Source organism: Alexandromys fortis, unplaced genomic scaffold, assembly GCF_014885135.2.
Source record: "Alexandromys fortis isolate MF-2015 unplaced genomic scaffold, M_Fortis_MF-2015_v1.1 scaffold_246, whole genome shotgun sequence".
NCBI classification, from domain to species: Eukaryota; Metazoa; Chordata; class Mammalia; order Rodentia; family Cricetidae; genus Alexandromys; species Alexandromys fortis.
Window position 1 is genome coordinate 1239406 of NW_026068131.1, and position 8049 is coordinate 1247454.

The following is an 8049-nucleotide window of genomic DNA, read 5'->3' on the forward strand; positions in this document are numbered from 1 at the left end:
GTATCAGGCATAAAATTTTCCAGTTGGATCTGGCCCAATATACAAACAGAAAGTGGTTAGTTACCCCATTATCATCATACCATTATTACACACTAACAGGCCCATCTTGCCAACAGGTCAGTGTTGTAGTATGAGGAAGCCAGGGCGTCTTTCCCCGGAAGTATAGATTAACACCTTGTGGCTTTATGTAAGGTAGCCACTAGGGAGTGTCCTAGTCAGTTGGAGGTTTATTTCTTCAAGACCTGCATCCAAAATGAGTAGTGTCTTCACAGATAGGGACTCACTATCTGATTATGATAGAAACTAAGGACAATAACAATAACCTGTGTTGTTTTGGGTGCCTCTAGGACATCCCTGAACATTAACTGACAAGGAGATATCCCATGGCTGGCACTGAGATTTTTGTTAACTAACCCATATGTTGAAATAGGAGCAGCAGGGCTGCGTCCCCGGCACCCGGCCGCCCGCATGGCTAGCTTATGCCCAGAAATAATTACACGGAAACTGTATTCTTTCAAACACTGCCTGGCCTGGCTAGGTCCAGTTTCTTATTGGCTAGCTCTTACATATTGTTCTAACCCATTTCTAATATTCTGTGTAGCCCACGAGCTGGCTTACCAGGGAGGATCTTAACCTGCGTCTGTCTGGAGCGGGAGAACCATGGCGACTCCTCACACAGCTTCTTTTTCCCAGCATTCTCCTCTGTCTACTCCGCCTACCTAATTTTCTATCCAATAAAATGGGCCAAGGCAGTTTCTTTATTAATAAGAAATCACTCCCACATCATTTCCCCTTTTTCTGTTTAAACAAAAAAGAAAGGCTTTAACTTTAACATAGTAAAATTACATATAACAAAACAGTTATCAAGTAAGAATTACAGTTACAATATTTATATCTATTTTATCTCTTATCATAACTAAGGAAAACTATAACTAACCATTCTTCAACTCCATCAAAGACTCCAGAAGGATATAATATTACCTATCAAACAAGAAATAAGAAAACTCTAGAAATGACAGAGACATCTCGCTGCCTGGACAGTCACCCAAAGTTCCTCTGTACCGTTGGGGCATCCATCTTCGGCCTACAGGCCCATAGTATCCAGCAGACATTCTCATCAAGCAAGAAATTCCAAAGACAGTTCAGTCACTTTTTGCTGTGTCCTGCAGAATGTCTCACAGACTCTTTCATGAAGCAGGAACCCCAAAAGGTCATCTCACCTTTAGGCAAGTTCAGCAGTCCTCTCTCTGCGGGTTCTCTGTGTCCAGTTTATGCAACAGTCCAGGCAAGAGCAGTTTCTTGCCCAAATGGCTATCAAACTCCATAAGGATTCTCTTCGATGCCCATCTTCCTCTTGAAATAGATTGGTGCTGCCAGGAGCAAATGTGTCTCATTGTCATGAAAAACCCTAAGTTATTAAAATATCTTAAATGCCATATTCTGCAGCCTTTGAAAGATATGAAGAATGCCTATCTAACTAAAATATCTCTCTATATATCTAGAAAATCTAACTAACATGACTACAAGCTTAAGTATTAGCGATGATTATCCATTAACAACCTATATTTCCTAATTATACATTACATTTTTAAATGAACTACACAATCACAATACCTTAATCAAGATCAAAAATACATATACATATAACAAAATTGACCATAAAATCCATACCAATGCAAATTATTCATATCTATATCATATCCCCCTTTAAATGTAAAAGAACATTTATAAACAATATTTGGGAACATGGGCGTAGTTTTTTCTCTACAAACTGCTTCCTGCTGAATAGGGGCGTCGTTAATTAGGTTGTTCATGATATAACCTGTATGCTAGTTTCATCTCAGTTGGCAATTGAGCGAAGCAATTTTTTGAGGGTATTCACAGCAACCTTTCAGGAGGGCGTGGTCTATCATACCAAATCGGAATAGATGCAATCCACAGGGTCTCATCCTCTGCAAAAACAAAAGAAGACCCTCTCCAAAGCATCATATCCTTAGACCCAAATTCTGAAATCATAATACCCTTATATCCATTTTGGTTTAGATTGGCAGCCCATGTAATGAAATGTCTCTCTGTACTTAGCTCCTTCACAGTCAAAAATTTTAAAGAAAACACAATGTACATAATCCAGACTCTCTGTGAATTTTCCATTTTTACGTGGCTTATATTTCTTTATTTCTTTTAATCTATAACTCTCTGTACTTCTGTACTCTGTCTCTTTAAAGACTTTACCCTTTTTCTTTTTAAGACATTAACTTTATTCTTTATATTCTTTTTCTTCTCTTTCCCAAGCCTACGTACATTTATCCAACAGTGTCTGAATCTGTTTTATTGTGAATCTGTAATTTCTTTACTATACAGGAGCATTTCTTAAAATGTTAAGCATTTCTTAAAAACTTAAGTTGCACCATTTACAGGTAATACGGTACTGCCTGTGTCCTGCCCAGTCTAAACCTTAACTGCACGGTTTTAAGGTAATTACGGTAGTTCCTGCCTGAGATCAGCACAGTTCAGCATGGAGCAGCCGCTCCTGCCTCAGAGTCATTTGGTGCCCCTGAACCATTCACAGTTTCAGGCACACAGCAAGTCCACATTGGAGCCGCACTCAGCAGTTTAACTCTGAGACTGAGTGTGCAGCACAGAAACTCTTTTCATCCAAGTTACAGCCAAATCTGACATGCAGAGCACTGCGCAGTCTGAAAATGCGTCTCTGTATAGCGGCAGGAATCCGCCATGCTCTTCCGCCTGCCTAAGCCTGATTCTGCCTTCTGCCCAGGTGCAGGCGGGGAGCTCTGAGCCATCTGCACGGTCTCAGAGCACTCTCCTCCGATCCCAAGCGGAACACAAACATCCAGTCCCATAAAAGCCTTGAAATGCTTTAAAGCCAGAGTTCATGCTGGCAGCACAGCCCCCAGGAAGCCGCGCTTTAAAATGATGTAGCTTATTTTTCTGCTGTTGTAGCTGAATCAGGAATCTCTCTACAGCACGCCACCAACAAAACAGCAAAAATCTGTGTTAAACTCTCTCTCCCTTATTTTTAAGCCTTCTCAGGTTTTTAAGTGGATTTAGCCCATCACGTCTGGGCGCCATCTGTTGAAATAGGAGCGGCAGGGCTGCGTCCCCGGCACCCGGCCGCCCGCATGGCTAGCTTATACCCAGAAATAATTACACGGAAACTGTATTCTTTCAAACACTGCCTGGCCCGGCTAGGTCCAGTTTCTTATTGGCTAGCTCTTACATATTGTTCTAACCCATTTCTAATATTCTGTGTAGCCCATGAGCTGGCTTACCAGAGAGGATCTTAACCTGCGTCTGTCTGGAGTGGGAGCATCATGGCGACTCACCCACTCAGCTTCTTTTTCCCAGAATTCTCTTCTGTCTACTCCGCCTACCTAATTTTCTGTCCTATGAGGGCCGAGGCAGTTTCTTTATTATTAAGAAATCACTCCCACATCACCCATATATTCCAGGGTCAGCACTGTCCACCCTTGCAGGATAATTCTGCCTCCACGCCCTTCTTAGATATATATGCCTTAGTTCCTTTCCATTGCTGTAATAAGACACCATGACCAAGACAACTTAGACAGTTTCAGAAGTTTAAAGCACATTACCATCATGGTGGTGAGCATGGTAGGAGGCAGGCACGCAGACATGACTTTAGGGTAGTAGCTGAGAACTTATACAATGAGACACAACCAACAGGCAGAGAGAAAGATAACTCTGATTGGCCTGGGCTTTTGAAATTTCAAAGCCTGCCCCAAGTGATAGACATCCTTCAGCAAGGCCACACCTAAGAATCCTTCCCAAACACTTCAACTAAATAAAAATAAATATTCAAATATGTAATAATATTGGGAAATTTATCATTAAAACCAACAATACACACACAAGTTTAATTGGTTTATAAACTAGTAGATTTAGGCAAGACATCTTTAGTACCTTAGCGTTGACTCACCCTCTGTTTTAGTTAGGGTTTCTGTTTGGTGTAGAGACACTGTTAGCATTCAGGCATCTGTACTGGTCTGCCCTTGGGGTCTGACAGGATGTGTTCTCAGTGGTAGCCACTAAGAGCACCTCCTGTGCACACTCACTATGTTCCCCTTTAAAAGGGCCCTGACCACTTCTCTCTCTCTCTCTCTCTCTCTCTCTCTCTCTCTCTCTCTCTCTCTGTGTGTGTGTCTTTCTCTCTGTTTTTATCTCTCTTGTTTTCTCTTCTCCTCTCTTCTGCCACTTCTGTCACCAGAGGTCAGTCTTTCTCTCCCTTTCCCCCTTTTCCCATTCTCTTTCCCCCAACAACCAAAAAAAAAAAAAAAACCCCTCCATGTGAGCCCTGTTACATGGCATCTTTCTCTCTCATGTCATTTGTTTTTTTTTTTTTTTTTTAAATTACAACAGACATCATGACCATGACAACTCTTATAAGGAAAATATTTAATTGAGATGGTGGTTTATAATTTCAGAGGTTCAGTCTATTATCATAGTGGGGGAACATAGCAGCTGGGAGTATGGTGGCATGCAAGCAGACATGGCGCTAGAGAAGTTGCTAAGAATTCTTATATTTTAACTTGTAGCCAACAGGTAGTGGTCTGTCTCACAGGGCATGGCTTGGGCAAAGCCTGTCTCCACAGTGACACACTTTGTCCAATAAGACCACATCTACTACTCCAACAAGGTCATACCTCCTAACAGTGCACTCCCTTTGGGGGGCATTTTCTTTCAAACCACCTCCTTCCAGGACCTGGATCCCCAAGGCTTATAGCCATATCACAATGCAAAAATGTATTCAGTCCAACTTCAAAAGTCCCCATAGTATAAAACAGTCTCAAATTTATTTCAAAGTCTAAAGTTCAAAGTCCCTTCTAAGAGTCATGCAATCTCTTACACGGAATTCCCTGTAAAATCAAACTCAAAAAGTAGATAACACACTCCCAACATATAATGGCGTAAGAGTATGCATTGTTCTTCAAAAATGCAGGGAAAGGAACATAGTGAATGTTAAATCTGGAACATAGCCCTTGTCCCTGACATTCATCCTAGCACCCCCTGGCCTGGGAGTTGCATTAGTCAGGACACCAAATCCCAACATGCCAGGTCCTGACCCCTCCCAGGGGGGTTAAGGACCACTCCCACAGGGTTTTTTTTTTTTTAGCCATAAGTATTTATTAAGGAAGAGGGAGAAAGAAAGACATAGAAAAGAGATAAAAGGAGAGAGGAGAGATAAAAGAAGAGAGAGACAGAGAAAACGCATGCGCACGCCAAGGAAGCAGAAAGAGGAAGGGTCTCCCACAGGGTTTTTAAGTGGGCTCCCAGAAGAGAAACTCGTGGTTTCAGGTTTGCGTGTGCTCCCTGCTTTCCTGTCTCTCCGCCAAGGACTCAGCCACCCGAGAGCGCCATATTTAATAAAACGATGGGCATTTTAGTTTGGTTTGGTCTGACCTAATTGGATTTCTCTGCGCCAGCGGAGCCACCCCTCTTAGAATTTTTTTTTCCTAACAGTGAAGAAATACTGAACCAAATTAAGACCAAAAGCCAGCTGTGCAAACACCAAACTCTGTATCTCCATGTCTGATGCCAAGCACTCTTCAGATCTTTTACTCCTTTCATCTTTGTTGATTGCAACACATCTCTCTCTCTATTCTTGAGACGGTTCCACTCCCTGTTAGCAGCTTTCCTTGACAAGTATCCAATGACTCTGTCATTTACAACATCTTGTGGCCTCCAAGGCAATCCAGGCTTTACCTCCAGGGTTTCACACAATGGCCTTGCTAGGCCTCTATTCAGGGACATGTGTCTGGCCTCAGCAGCTTTTCTTAGTCATGGAGGGAGATTCCATAACACCTTTCTTGTATCCTTAACTGTAGAACCATGCGGCTGAAGCCACCAAATTCTGCTGCTTACTTGTTCAATCACATCTTCACCAATATTTTTAATGATTTCCTTTACTACCTAATATAAGCTGTTCTAGAATTTTCTCTATAGACCAGGCTGGCCTCAAACCCAGTGATCCACTAGCTGTTGCCTTCCCAGCATTGGGATTAAAGGGCTGCACCACCACACCCAACTCTACACTTTTCTTTAATTTCTTTTCACAAGTTGGAAATGTAACTGGGTGGGATTTTGCTCTGAGTTCACCATTCCCTTTGTTCCATTTCTTAATCTGCTTATCTCCTTGAACACACAAGCTTTAGCTACATTCTATTTCTTGGTGCTCCTTTTCTTCTCAGATTTTACATTTTGTAACTTCCCTGTTCAGCTTGTTCCTTTTTCATTATCAATCTTTATTAGACTTAACACTAATAACCACATGACAGAGCCTATACTAGGCTGTTTAGAGATTTCCTTTACCAATCAAATTAATCCAAATCTCTCTACTTTAGCTTCAGGCAGTGTCTTCTGACAAAGGCAAAAGGCAGACATATTCTTCACCAAAATATCTAAAGAACAATCTCTAGGCAACATACTAAAATTCTTCTTGAAACCTCTTGAGTCAGTACCCCAGAGTTCAAATCACACTTAGCACCACTGTCCTGTCTTCCACGTTCCTACTAGGATGGCCCATTAAGCAGTACTGCTTTCCTCATCCACAAACCCAAGGCCCATAATCCTTCAAACAAAAGCATGGTCAGGTCTATTACAGCAATATCCAAGCACTGGTATCAACTTCTGTCTTCTTTGAGGTTTCTAGTTCTGTGAAGAGACACACTGATCATGGCAACTATTATAAGGAAACCATTTAATTGAGGTGGCATTTTACAATTTCAGAGGCTCTGTCTATTGTCATTACAGAGGGGAGCATGGTACCTGGAAATATGGTGGCAGGCAGGCAAACATGGAGAAGGAGAATGTGCTAAGAATTCTTATATCTTGATTCATAGGCAAGAGGTAGTCTGTCTCACTGGGTATGACTTAAGCATATATGAGACCTCAAAGTCCTCCACCACAGTGACACACTTCTACCAAAAAGAACACACCTACTCTAACAATGCCACACCTCCCAAGAGTGCCACTCCCTTTGAGGACCATTTTCTTTCAAGAAACCACACCCTCCCTTTCCCTTTTTCTTTTCTGCAATCCTATACCTACTTACACCCTTAACTCTGAGTATTTCCTCCTTTTATTCTTGCTATTGTTCCACTACCTTTCTAATTGAACTGTTTTTCTGGGGCTGGGAGATTACAGGTTTCAACACAGCTTTAAAAAAAAAATTAAGCCTTTGCTCAATACCTCATTTCTAATTTTTTGCCCTCTCCATGCTTAAACATTTCTCTCCTAAGTAAATTCCTTCTCTACTTTCATTTTACCTTTCTTTCCATATATACTTCCTTTACAGGATGCATCCTCCAACAACTTGTTTCTAGTATTCTGGCTTCTACGTATATTCTAGGTTAAACATTCAAAGCAAATGGTTTGAAGGTAATATGCAGATGTAAGAAAGAACATCCAACATGTCTTTCTGGGTTTGGATGACCTCACTTCTTATAATTTTTTTTTACCAATTTCATTCATTAACCTGAAATTTTCATAAGTTCCCCTATTATGTGTAGTAGTGTGGTAGACCATTATGCATATGCATCACATTTTTCTCACCCATCCATCAGTTGGTGAACATTTTGGTTCACTATATTTCCTTACTATTGTGAACTGAGTCTCAATTAATATGGATGTCTAAGTTTCTCTAAAATAAGATATCAAGTCTTTTGGGACTTTATAAACCCAGGAATAATATAACTTGTTCATAGGGTATTTCTGCATCTACTTTTGGGAAGCATCCGGCCTGCTTTCTGTTCTCATCAACAATGTAATAGCTCACCTTTACCCATACCCATACTAGACTTTATTGTCATTTGAATTCCTAATCATGGCCATTCTGGCTGTTGTAAACGAGTCAACAAAGTAATATTAGTTTTCATTTCCTTCACAGCAAACAATGCCAACACTTTTATCTTATTACAATACATTTATATCATTTTCATCTACTTTTTCCTCTAACGCTTCCTATACCCCCATCTACTGCCTTTCAAATTCATGGCCTCTTTTTAAAAGTAATAT